The following is a 14,875-nucleotide window of genomic DNA, read 5'->3' as shown; positions in this document are numbered from 1 at the left end:
GTAAGAATGCCCTTTTCCCACCCCCGCATGGGCGGCTGGATGTATCCATCTGGCCTTCCATTTCAACCTTGAAAGCAGAGTTCAACAAGATGAGCAGAATAAGGGCTCTATTGTCTCAAAAAGAGGTCGCTCTGACTTTGTCCCGTGAAACATTTGTCCTTCACGTAGCCAACACCCAAACCGAGGTGCAGGCTCTTTTAAATACTGATCTCCCACATCATTTTGGTGCCCTGATTCAGACTATATTCAACGCCTCGTCAACAACTGGCTTGGTGTATTTTTTCAAAATTGTGGGCTCCGGCCTCGTGACCTCCTTTCAAACTATTTTTGGCGTGATACCGGCCTTTTTTCATTCAATTTTTTACAGCGTCTTTGGAGGCCTTCCATTGATTCTCACTCTCGTGGCGGGTGAACTGCTCTTGGTCTGTCTACTGTGCAATGGCTGCACACTCTGTGTCACGCGACAGCCTGGCACGGCTCCTCCATCTTCGTAACCGGATGCTTAAATACTATGGAACTTTACCTCTGGCAACCCTGAGCATTGCCTATGGATTATCTTTCCGGTTTGCCTACTTTACATGCGTACAACCTGTTTTTCATTACCTAGATTGTCCTTTCGAATGGGCTCTGGATTTGTGCTTGTCAAACTCGGTGTCTCCTGCCCCGGATGATGATCGACTAATGAGTCCATTAGTGGCTCATGAGTTGGACTGTTCTGGTGTCAGGATTATGGCCTGTGGAGCGGCACATGGAGTCCTTGGGAACTGGGACATCGGAACGGCAGCGTATGACTTCTTGGCACGAAGTTATTTAGAAGAACACGTCAGTTGTCCTCTGAATGTGCTAGAGGCTCCAGTGGTCGAAGAACATGTATGTTCGTTTACCTTGCTCAACTGGATGGTGGAATCTTTTGCATCTCGTTCCAATGACTTCCTTTTGAAAGCTGTGGCTACGTACTGTGCTTACACGTTTATGGATTAACTTAATTATCGTCCAGATTCTCTAGCACAAACCAAACATTTTTTTTTCTCCCCTCATTTTGTTTTTTTTTAACGTTTTTTTTTACTTTCACTGCTCATTTTTGATATACAATACATGCACTTGGTTCTGCTCTGTTGATCTTGAACTCTGCGTTCCTTATTGTATCCCTAGTTGCTCGTAGTCCGATCAAGGGGGGGTGTAGTGAAGGTAGCCACATACATTGCTATGTTAGCATAAGTGCGTTAGCTTTTAGAAAGCCATCTTGCCACTTTTGGTGCTTTTGCACGCGACACTGCAGATACATCTTATTATTTGTGAAACTGCTTGCTTGCCTTTGCTTCACATGAGAACCATCTGTTGTTCACCTCCCTAGACGTGCACTGCGACCTTGGTCTGAACATTGTGTGCAAAACACTTTGAGCAGCCAGACAATGTATGTTTTTGAATCCAGGTTGATCGGCCCACTCTCTAGTCATAATATGCACACAGCTGCAAATACCTGAATGTCGAGAGCCTTTAATATTACAGTTTGCATGCGTTTGAAACACATTCTGGAGAAGAACATTTCCAGGCGCAGAGCAAAGCTGACCCTGTGATGTGATCCACCTAAAGCTGATCTTTACGGTATGGGGTTCCCCATTCAAGCCTAAGAGACCTTCTGCTAGTCTAATAATATTAGTTTACTAGCGAAAGGAAGGTGGCTGTATGCCACTGTCATTTATACTATGATTTCTCCTTTCATTTTCTGTGGTATTGTAACAGTGCTGATGGTTTTAATTATAATCATTTGTCTGCTTATGTTAGACAAAGTACTGCATCTTAGGACACGTAGTTTATAAAATAAACCTTTTAAACTTCACTGTGTCTCTGATTACTTTGTTGTGGATTGATATATGTATAATAGCGAACAGGTATTTCCTATTCCCACCATTCCTGAGGATACTCTTAGTCGCTTTTTCTGGGTTGTCTATACATTGGGACATCCGTGATGATACGGATAATGATTGGGACACTCATGCTGGTCGGAGAGGGGTTCTGGGTGCTGAGGTGAGTTTTTGGTACACCACAATTCACTGAGGTCCCGGTTTCCTGTGCATAGTTCTGTGCATAAGCAGAATCCCTGCAACAATATTAACACTTGATATTTCTCTAGGTCGATGTTAAATTTTCAACATTTTGTCTGAATACCACACCAAATTTTTCTGAAAGCAATATCTTGGTCCAGGCACCATGTGTTTTGTGATTTGCTGCAATTCTATTCAGTAGTTTTCAAGACATTCTGGTTAAAAAAAATGGATATTTTACACTGTGGAGGGTCCGCAGAGTCGATACATCTAGAGATAAGATCTGGTTGGCTACCACCACATCAACAGAGATATGATGGCAGCCATTTTGGGTGTCAGGGACTCAGTCCTACAAAAAATTATAATAAAACATGTAAGGGGGGCAGGATAGGGATAACCTGCCCCCTAGACCTTGTGGGGTCCCAGTAGGACACCCCTGCTGTGAAATAGGATTTTAAAGTAAATTCTACACCAATATGCACAGATACACAGTTTTTTAAAGTGGTTGGCACTGTGGCACTCCAAGTTAAAAAAATAAGAAAGTGGCTGTGTCTGGCTCAAACACTGCCCTATTGAATGGGATTGCTTACAGTGAGCGGGTGGGCTCCCTCTTCCCTTGGGCCACAAAGTAAAATTAAAGGTGTAGGTATCCCAGGTAGGCACCAGGGCACCAAAAAAATAAAAGTGAGAAAAAGAATAATAAATGTGCATCAGGAGCCACCCATTTATTATTTACAGCTCTAGCATTGAACTCTAGCATCTGTGACGTCATCAACAGTGCATTGTGGGGGTGTGAGTTTTAGTTAGCTCAGCTAACTATAAATGCTGAATTTCACAGGTTTTGTACGAGGGAAATCTCAGCCTAACTATAACGTTACTGTAACCAGTTTTTTTCCGTGAATTTCATAGGTTTCCTAAAGGCTAATTCCTAATTATAACATCCCTGAAACCTGTGTTTTTTTCAGTGAGTATATATATATATCCGACCGAAGGATTACTATGCTTCTGGACATAGTTTGGTCGGACTTGCATTGACTTCAATGGGAGCCTCTCTACCGAACGAGAACACAGGCTCCCATTGACAAAAGTGGTTGTTGGGGAAAACCTTGCACCGTGTGGTGGGCACACCATGGTGCCTGCCACACTGTGCGTGCATGGGAAGAGGGGGCCCATGGTTACCCCCAAGGGCCCGATTCAGAGGGCCCCAGGTGAAGGGAACCTCCTAGGGGCCCCCAAAGTCACATTCCAACAGCCGATCCGTGTTGGAACAACCGATTCGGAAAGGCTGTCTGAATCTGACATCCTAATCGCTTGGCTGGAAACGCGGTCTGTAGGCCACTACAATTTGGCTTTGATCGACTCAGTTACTCCCAATGCCTTTCGGAACCGAGTCGGACAGTCCAAATGCTTTCCAGCCATTCTAATCGGTTGTTGGGAAAAGTGTCTGAGCCGTTCGGAAGGGCAGGTTCCGAATTGGATTCGGACAAATCAAATGCCATTCGGAGCCTATCCGAACAATAATGCAATCGACCCCTTAGAATACAGTGAAAATACCTACATACACTGGGGTACACTATAGTTTAGAGAACCGCTAAGATTGGCATGACCTCCCTCTATAAGGCCCTGGTACATAATAGGGCAGGGGGATCAAAACTACATAAGTCCCTAGTATATAATAAGGCATGACAGTTTAGAGGCCAGCAGCCCTTTCTGAACTTGCATGTGTGTACTGCAGAGGCCTGAGGTCAGTTTAAAAGCAGGACTGCTTTTAAAATGCAAATGGTACCCAAACTCGACTTTGTTGTTTGGGGCACTTCAAAATTATTAAACTACAATGTTCTGGCATATTAGGTACTCCCAGTGTCTCCCCTAGGTATCCCAGGGGTAGAGGGTCAGGTATTTATAAGGAGGACCCTTACAAAATGAGTTTTATATGTCCTCGGTTTTGTGAACTTGCACATTTGACTGCCCACATTGTGGTAAAGTGCTTCCAAGACTTAACGTTTGTGCTAGGAGCAATGTGGAGTGAGGATCTGCATTATTTGTTCATATTCAAAATCCCTAAAGTCTCCCCCAGATGTTCAAGGGGTGATGGGTCCTGTAGATATAGGCAGGGTCCTTACAAAGATGCTTTATAAGTCCTGGTCATGGAGAAAATGCCCACTTCAATTTCACTATTGCAGATCGCTGGCCACATAGGCTAACATGCAAAGAACTTATTAAATATTAACTAACACAATAAAGAACCCCCCCGAGCAACCCAACAATCAAAGAGTCAGTACAAAAGCACTTCTTGTTCCTTCATTGAGTTTCTTTGTCTCTTTATTCTCTACAGGAGGTATTAATCATTCATGGACTACAGTATACATCCCAGTCAATCCTGTAGCCACTCCTGAAGCCAACATATGTTTAGTCATTGGTTATGAAACCAAATCGACTTCATCAGGGCTACAAAAAGAATAAACCAAGCTTTTGTGTTGCACAAAAAAAAACATTCCTCCAAATTCCCTTTTATATTTGCCTGGGGGGCAGAAAGCCCACTAGATACCAGGGATTTTTTTTATATTTTATTTAGGGATGGGGGCTGCCCAATATGGGTAAGAAAACTTTGGGGGATCCACGCAAGCCATACCTCCCTGGAATCCCCTGGGTGTCAAGTTTTCAGAAATGTGTGAGTTTGGTAGGTTTCCCTAGATGGCCGCTGAGCACGGGGCCAAAAACCCAGGTGACCCCCCTTGCAAAACCAGGTCATTTTGTGATAGGTAATTTTGATGCAGCCTCAATACGTTTTGGGCACTTGCCTGTCATAGGTACTTGGGCCTCCCACATGAGTTAGGCACCATGTTTATCTGGAGACCCGGCGGAATGGTGGATGGTAGGAAATTTGTGTCAGCCTGGTGATGCCACAACTTTTCCACATAAAAATTTGTGGAAAAAGTGATTTTTTCAGCTAAATTTGAGGTTTGCAGGGGATTCTGGGTAAGAAAACATTGGGGATCCACACAAGCCATACCTACCTAACATCCCCAGGGTGTCTAGTTTTCAGAAATGTATAGGTTTGCTAGGTTTCCCTAGGTGAGCTAGGGTTAAAAAACTACAGCTAGGCACTTTGCAAGAAAAGGGTCATTTTTCACAGTGAAAATATGGTGTGTCCACCTTGCATTTTGGGCCGTTTCCTGTTGCGGGCACTAGGCCTACTCACACAAGTGAGGTACCATTTTTCTCGGAAGCCTTTGGGGAACAGGGGGTGGGGGGAATTTTGTGGACCCACACAGATTCCAGAACTTTCCACCGAAGAAATGTAAGAAAAATGTGTTTTTTTGACAATTTTTCAGGTTTGCAAGGGATTCTGGGTAACAGAACCTGGTCATAGCCAGTCAAGTCACCCCATCCTGGAATCCCCTGGGTGTCTAGTTTTAAAAAATGTATAGGTTTGCTAGATTTCCTTAGGTGCCAACAGAGCTAGGGTTAAAAAACTAAAGCTAGGCACTTCGCAAAAAAAGGGTAATTTTTCGCTGTGAAAATCTGGTGTGTCCACCTTGCCTTTTGGGCCATTTCCTTTTGCAAGCACTAGGCCTACCCACACAAGTGAGGTACCATTTTTCTAGGAAGACATTGGGGAACGCTGGGTGGGTGGAATTTTGTGGTTCCACGCAGATTCCAGAACTCTTCAACACAGAAATGCGAGGAGAATGTGGTTTTTGTGACAATTATTCAGGTTTGCAATGGATTCTGGGTAACACAACCTGGTGAGAGCCAGTCAAGTCACCCCATCCTGGATTTCCCTGGGTGTCTAGTTTTCAGAAATGTATATGTTTGCTAGGTTTCCCTAGGTGCCGGCAGAGCTAGGGTTAAAAAACTACAGCTAGGCACTTTGCAAAAAAAGGGTAATTTTTCACTCCGAAAATGTGGTGTGTCCACCTTTCGCTTTGGGCTGTTTCCTGTCGCAGGCAGTAGGCCTACCCACAAAAGTGAGGTACGATTTTTCTCTAAAGACTTTGGCAAACATGAGGTGGGTGGAATTTTGTGGATCCACACAGATTCCAGAACATTCCACCACAGAAATGTGAGGAAAATGTTTTTTGGGACAATTTGTTAGGTTTTCAAGGGATTCTGGGTAACAGAACCTGGTGAAAGCCAGTCAAATTACCTCATCCTGGATTTCCCTGGGTATCTAGTTTTTAAAAATGTATAGGTTTGCTAGGTTTCCCTAGGTACCGGCAGAGCTAGGGTTCAAAAACTACAACTTGGCACTTTGCAAAAAAAGGGTCATTTTTCACTGTGAAAATGTGGTGTGTCCACCTTGCGTTTTGGGCCGTTTCCTGTCACGGGCACTGGGCCTACCCACAAAAGTGAGTTACCATTTTTATCGGGGGACTTAGGGGAACTCAGAATTGTAGAACAACTGTTATTACCTATTGACTTTTAATGCATTTCTGCCTTCCAAATGAAAGACATTGGTGCCGATCACGATCCGGTAAAAAAATTCCCGTACGACTCGTATCCGGTCTTTTTACCGTACAAATCGTACAAGTGCTGTACAAACTGCCAATTACGATTCGCATGGGAAAAAGACCATACGAATCGCATTGGGAATAATTCCCCACATGTCCTTGGGTCGGAAAATGTGTCCGACACGTCCCCGGACGATTTACCGTACAAATGTGAAAAGTGAAGTCCGACCGCGGAATCACGATCCATCCCATGCGTCCGATGTTACAACCGTATGGAAAAAACACCGTCCGCACTGAACTCCCATAGCAACCATGGAGACATGTGCCCGCATATGCGCCGACCCACCCAGCCCCCGTACATTCGAGTCGTACCCCCGTGTATGTACACCCCCACCCGTGTATGTACACCCGTGTACGTTCGAGTCGTACCCCCCCTGTATGTACACCTGTGTACGTTCTAGTCGTACCCCCCGTGTATGTACACCCGTGTATGTTCGAGTCGTACCCCCACCCGTGTATGTACACCCGTGTACGTGTCGTACCCCCGTGTATGTACACCTGTGTACATTCGAGTCGTACCCCCGTGTATGTACACCCGTGTACGTGTCGTACCCCCGTGTATGTACACCCGTGTACGTTGGAGTCGTACCCCCCCGTGTATGTACACCCGTGTACGTTCGAGTCGTACCCCCCGTGTATGTACACCCATGTACGTGTCGTACCCCCCGTGTATGTACACCCGTGTACGTTCGAGTCGTACCCCCCGTGTATGTACAACCGTGTACGTTCGAGTCTTACCTCCCGTGTATGTACACTCGTGTACGTTTGAGTCGTACCCCCCCGTGTATGTACACCCATGTACGTTCGAGTCGTACCCCCCGTGTATGTACAACCGTGTACGTGTCGCACCCCCGTGTATGTACACCCGTGTACGTTCGAATTGTACCCCCGTGTATGTACACCCGTGTACGTGTCGTACCCCCGTGTATGTACACCCGTGTACGTTAGAGTCGTACCCCCGTGTATGTACACCCGTGTACGTTCGAGTCGTACCCCCCATGTATGTACACCCGTGTACATGTCGTACCCCCGTGTATGTACACCCATGTACGTTTGAGTCGTACCCCCCGTGTATGTACACCCGTGTACATGTCGTACCCCCTGTGTATGTACACCCGTGTACGTTCGAGTCGTACCCCCATGTATGTACACCCGTGTACGTTCGAGTCGTACCCCGCCGTGTATGTACACCCGTGTACGTGTCGTACCCCCCGTTTATGTACACCCGTGTACGTTCGAGTCGTACCCCTCATGTATGTACACCCGTGTACCTGTCATACCCCCCGTGTATGTACACCCGTGTACGTTAGAGTCGTACCCTTCGTGTATGTACACCCGTGTACGTTCGAGTCGTACCCCCCGTGTTTGTACACCCGTGTACGTGTCGTACCCCCCGTGTATGTACACCCGTGTACGTTCGAGTCGTACCCCACATGTATGTACACCCGTGTACGTGTCGTACCCCCCGTGTATGTACACCCGTGTACGTTCGAGTCGTACCCCCGTGTACGTACACCCGTGTACGTTCGAGTCGTACCCCCGTGTATGTACACCCGTGTACGTGTCGTACCACCCGTGTACGTTAGAGTCATACCCCCACCCGTGTATGTACACCCGTGTACGTGTCGTACCCCTCCTGTATGTACACCCGTGTACGTCAGAGTCGTATCCCCACCCGTGTATGTACACCCGTGTACATGTCGTACCCCCCCTGTATGTACACCCGTGTACGTCAGAGTCGTACCCCCACCCGTGTATGTATGACCCGTACCCTCACCCGCGTACGTATGTAGCGTACCCCCCACCCCAACCGTGTATGTATGACCCGTACCCTCACCCGTGTATGTATGGAGCGTACCCCCACCCCAACCGTGTATATACGACCCGTACCCTCACACGCGTATGTATGGAGTGTACCCCCACCCCAACCGTGTATGTACGACCCGTACCCTCACACGCATAAGTACGGACCGTACTCCCACCCCAACCGTGTATGTACGACGCGTACCCCCAACCGCGTTTGCATGGAGCGTACCCCCACCCCAACATTCTAAGTACGGAGCACATCCCAGGCCCCAACATCACCACCTTCACACAACATCGCGCATGTACGAGTCGTACCAAGCCAGACACAAGGACAGCACTGTACAACAAAATGGCCCATGTACACACCGTACACACGCTAAAAACGCACGTACACAACCAGGACAAATCAAAACAACAAAAGAATACACCATTCGAATGGCACAAAGCCACAAAACATGTCCAACAACCACTAAAACAACACATTCACTGACCTGCAACTGCCAAAATCCAAAACAGAGGCCCAAAACACAACCACTCCTTATAACACACCCACTCAAACTTCAAACACAGCCACACCCACCAATGGACCAATAAAAAGGGCCCACACACACAAACCATGAGCCTTTGCAACAGACTCACTGCTGCCAGACCGCACAGACAACCTACAGCACCAAACTAGAACATTTACTACACCCTACACTTGCACACCTTCACACACACACCTTCACAAACACCCCCTCATCACATTCACACACACACCTGCACAACCACACCCACACACCCACAACCATCCACACCCCCCCCACCATCCACACCCACACCCCTCACCATGCCCACTAACAAGAATCCAAAGTTCACTAGCCGAGAGTTGGAGGTCCTTGTCGATGAAATCCTCAGAGTTGAGCCACACCTCTTTGGAACATTGGTCAGACAGACCAGCATTTCAGAAAAAACAGCCATGTGGCAGACGATCGTCGATGCTGTGAATGCTGTTGCGGACACCAGAAGGACCAGGCATGAATGCCAAGCCAGGTGGTAAGATCTGCGGAGGAGCGTCTGAGCCAAAATGACCGACGAACACAACCAGGCCAACGTCACTGGAGGAGGGCTGCCCCGCAGAACCGTACAATACCATCCCTGGGAGGAGAGGGTGATGGCCATACTGCCGGTGGTGGCAGTCGAAGGATTAGAAGGACTCCGAGACCCGGGTGAGTACACAAACAACTCACCTCACATGGGGGGAACGTCATCCACAACCATACTCACAATCAGGCACGCAACCACCCCAAGCTATCGCATGACTCAACCACATTCCATGAACACGCACATGCCACTGGCGCCACCATGCCCCATGCACCCAGCTGGACAATGTCAAGTCAAAGGCCACAGAAAACACCAACACATGACACGGTAAGCCGGATGGCGGGAGGGTGGGCCACAAAAATCACATAGTGCAAATCAGAAGCAGACAACAATGCCCCCTGCCCATATGGCCTAGGTCACAGCCAGACAAACAGTGTGTCCCCACACAGGAATGACTTGCCAGCAAATGGCGGACGCCTTGCATCAACACATAGGGTGACGGCACGTACTTGCACATGACAGCAGCTAATGAACAGCCAACACTGTGAAAGAGTGGCAGCACACACCACCACAGCAGCAGAGCAGACACAGACACTACACCCAATGGGTGCCTGGAGATCAGAAACAAACTCACATCAACAAGCCAAGGGCCATTCAAAGATCTGCTAACAGTGTGTGCCCAGGAAGCTGGGCTGAGGTGACAGAGGGTGACACACAGAGGGAGGGAGAGGGGGACAGTGAGGGAGGGAGACACAGGGAGACGGACAGAGGGAGGAGGCTGACACACAGAGGGAGGGAGAGGGGGACAGAGAGGGAGCGAGACACAGGGAGACGGACAGAGGGAGGAGGCTGACACACAGAGGGAGGGAGAGGGGGACAGAGAGGGAGGGAGACACAGGGAGACGGACAGAGGGAGGAGGCTGACACACAGAGGGAGGGAGAGGGGGACAGAGAGGGAGCGAGAAAGGGACACACAGGGAGAGCAAATCAGCCTTGTGGTGTGTGGGAATGTCTGCTCGTCAGCAGGTGGACTGCGAGCATGTAGACAAGGGTGGCCAGTGCCAGAACCCCCCCTCTTCTCCATGGCAAAACACAGGGCCATGTCACAACCTGTGCACAAGCACAACGACAGCTACCTGCATTATCTAAGTGTGTGCCAACGTACAGTGCTACACGGAAGGCGCCAATGCATGGCTCGCCACACCTGCCCACTCCACTGCTGACTGCAGTCACAATTGACGCAGCTAGTAAGACTGTGCCACACATAGGTAAAGTCGCAAAAGCTGTGCCCAAGGGACATACCCATGCACAAGTGCACTGTGAGTGGAATGCAAGACATATCCAAATTCCCAGAGGAAATGTGCCAACTTAGAAAGCAATGAAACATGGATGTTGCATGGAACAAAATTAACATTGTCTCTCTCACACACAGGTCAACGTCGTGGATCACCCTCCAACACTGAGGGGGGAAGACTCACATGACCCGGCTCGGCGGGATGACGGAGCCACCGGCAGCGACAACTCTCACCACTCTGTGGACGAACCCGACCCCGACCGACCTGGCCCCTCTGGTGTCCAACGACCTGCAGCACCTGCGTCAGGTACAACTGTGCCAACCACCACCCCCACTCCTGCCACATCCTAGGAGACACCCAGGATCCCTGCCCCACCACCACAATGCAGCCAGGCTGGCCAGGAGGGCACCCAGGAGGAGGCAGGCGACAACGCCAATGCCACCCCTCAGGGGTCCCAGAGACCCGATGTGCCCACAAGGGCAGGCCAGGTGCAAGTGGGCAGGGGTGGTGGGAGTGGAGGACGGCGGAGGCGCGAGCCTGACCGGTTGGCTGGGGAACCGGTATATTCCCATGTCCGAAACATCCTGGACACATACCGGCAGGACACCACAGGCATGGCCCAGGTTGTGTCCATCCTCGAGGAGATCAATACCCAGCAGGCCCAGCAACATGCGGAGCAACATGCCTGTCTATTGCAACACCAACGGCGGATGGAGGACAGACAGGCTGAGCTTGTGACGGTGTTCACGGTAATTCACAGTACACTCCGTCGGATGGCCGACAACATGGGCAACCCTCCCTGTGCCATCAGGCATAGAACATCACCACCCACAGGGAGGGATCAGGAGGAGAAGGAGGAGACATCCGATGGAGCATCCCAAACATCGTCACGGCCTGCTTCTGAGGGTCCCCGCAGGAGGGCGGGTCGTCCACGGAAAAGACCGTGAGGTTCGGCGCAACAGCACCATCTCCCAGGACACCTGGCCTGGCACCTGGACCACTGGAGCAACAGCAGCACAGCAGCAAAAGACATTCTCTGCCACATGGACTTGCTGGTCACTGTCTGACCAATGTTGACAAAGACTGTGGCATGGACTCTGAGGATTTCAAATGGCAAGGACACCAACTCCCCTAGTGAACTTTGGATTCCACACACCCGGAAAGCCCCTCATGTCAACCCCCCCCCCCTACCCCAACCAAAATAAAAAGTCACACCATAAAGAAAAGATGCCTACTGATTGCATTATTACCTTACATGTGTCTTGTAAAGTCTAACCATGCCTGAGTTCTCATTTGACTTCAACCATCCACACCCTGGGGCCTGAGTCTGGCACCGGACACACATGGGTCACATTGTATTAGGCAAGACAGACATGGAGCACCATACACACCCGTGATGGGCCCAACCAGCTGAGGGGGTGGCCGCACAACCGTGCCGACAGACATATTGAGTACAGCGACAGCCATGCGCAGAGGTCAGGGATCATGTGGAGTGTCCTGGGGGGCACCCAGGTATGTGTGGACTTGTGGCAGAACCATGTCCTGCAAGCTTGAGTCAGGTGGATGCAGACTCAGAGAATGGTGGCCTGGCCAACGTTGGATGCATGGGGATGGCACATGTCACTATACCCACACAGTCATGGACATCATGCACAATACACAGTCTAATCACACACAAACAGCTTGCATCTTGCTACTCTACACATAGACACATAGCCACTATCAGGGAAAACCATGCCAGACAAGCCGGATGCACCGTGGCAACACACCAGCATTGACTGAGAAGAGGCACCTTGGAGGCATAGGGACACCTTTATTAATCTTGTATTCGGGATTGCAGAGGCAACTCGGAGTACACATGAACGGGTCATGTGGAATAACATGTGGGTCCAACACTGGCACCCCCCTTCTGCAGCACAAATGCGTGATAGCCATGGAACTGGCACACAAGTGTCGGCTAACAGCTAAACACCCCCTGCTGCTCACGGAGAGACTGCCATACACCATGGATCCGCTGATGTGGAAGTCCCACACCGTGTCAAGCCAATGCAAACCGTATGTGTCCGAGGGCAGTGTAACACACATTGATGCCATCATCACATTCCATAATCCCATCACTGATGACTGTCAACAAGTCTGACCATCTATTCAGGTGTACCCAGATGCATGTCATGTGTACCATGGTGATGAGACATGTCTGCAGAGGAACCAAACATCGACAGGGGCAGTGTGCATATATCGTAAACAACTGCCACACCCAATACACCCCTGATGCATCCCTTACCCTAAGGAGACTTCCAAACTTGTCCGTGCGTGTAACGCTGAGTCAGCACACAATGATGTGTCCATGAGGAATAGCAGTGCCACAACAATGCAACCAGCAGACGGCATGCGCAAGTACCTGGGGATGAGAGACACACAAGAAGTCAGCCACAAAAAGCACAGCCACTTGCATGTGCATGTACTCGACACATGTAAGGATGACAACATGCCAGGTCACAATTATGACTGGGGAAATACACATCACTGGCACCATCACTCCAGTGACACATCCACACACACCTCTGACTCACGTGGCACACATGCAGATGGACACACACATCGCAACACATGCCACACGGAGATCAATGCGTGCACACACAGACACTGGTACTCACCACTAAGCAAAGAAGTCGCGTATGAGCCGAGTCTGGATGTCCTCTTGCGGAACCACATCCTCCACATCACTAGCCCCATTGCCAAGACCTTCGTCCTCCACGGGTGGATGGTCCTGATCATCTTGATCCAGGATGAGTGGCACAGCTTTCTCAACTGCCATGTTGTGCAGCATGCAGCAGACCATGAAGAGTTTGCAGACCTTCGCCGGGGCATATGGGAGGGCGCCGCCGGTCTTGTGGAGGCATCGGAATCGGCTCTTCAGGAGGCCAAATGTCCTCTCTATCACTCGCCTTGTCCGGCCATGGGTGGTGTTGTAGCGGAGCTGGGCCGGCGTGATGGGGTTGCGGAGAGGTGTGATCAGCCATGGCATGTTGGGATAGCCAGCGTCCCCTACATGGAAAGCACATGGACATAAGTAGGACAGGAGAAGCGGTCGTGCTGGAAGTCTACGCAAAATACAGGACAGACAGAGTGTACCCACCAACAACACATGCTCGTTCGTTGCACAGCTGCGTCATCATTTCAGGCACCCTGCTACGCCTCATGATGTAGGCATCGTGTGCTGATCCTGGAAAACGAGCACAGACATGTGAAATAACCATGTTGGACAGACACACCACAAGGGCATTGATGGAGTGGTAGGGCTTGCGATTCCTGTACGCTACCTCCTGTGCCTGTGGTGGTACCAAAGCCACATGTGTCCCATCTATGGACCCAATGACATGGGGCATCCCTCCCAGGGCATAGAATCCACGCTTGACCCCAGTCAACATTTCAGGGGTTGGGAAATGGATGAACTCATCCAGGTGAAGCAACATGGCCTCTAAGAAATCATGCAGCACACGGCAGAACATGCTCTGGGACATGCCACCAACATGAGCTATGGTATTTTGAAAGGTACCCGTGGCAAGAAAATGTAGGGCTGCCATTACCTTCAGCTTGGGTGTCAGTGCCGTAGGATACCTGTGCAGCGGTTGCAGGTGTGGTGCCAGCCTCGCCGTCAACTCCAGAATCAACGGTTGGGGGAAGCGGTAGCACCGGATACAGTTATTCTCCCGCATGTCAGCCAAGTCCGGAATTGCTCGGGGAAGAGGCGGCGCTCTGCAGTAATTTGGAAGTGACAAGGAAGAGTGAGTGCACTACAACAACAGTTTTTTGGTGCTGAGCACATGTTAATCTGTCAATACACATATGCGATATACGGAGTCAGGTATGTGCCACATGCCCTGGACACGTATGGCTGCCAGGTGACACTCCTACCAAGACCCAGATACACACGGAGATTGTGAACCTCCACATGCCATGGCATGGGTTTAGCTGTGTTCCAGTGTAAGTGAACAGCCAGACGCAACACAGGAGTGACATACATCCACACATCAGCAGAAGTAGGATGTCGATTGCAGAGACTGGTAGCAGAACACTAGAGCCACAGGTCACATGACATTACAATAGGACACCCCACACACCTTGCCAT

This window comes from Triturus cristatus, chromosome 11 (genome assembly GCF_964204655.1).
Source record: "Triturus cristatus chromosome 11, aTriCri1.1, whole genome shotgun sequence".
Classification (NCBI taxonomy): domain Eukaryota; kingdom Metazoa; phylum Chordata; class Amphibia; order Caudata; family Salamandridae; genus Triturus; species Triturus cristatus.
This window is presented reverse-complemented; position numbering follows the sequence as displayed.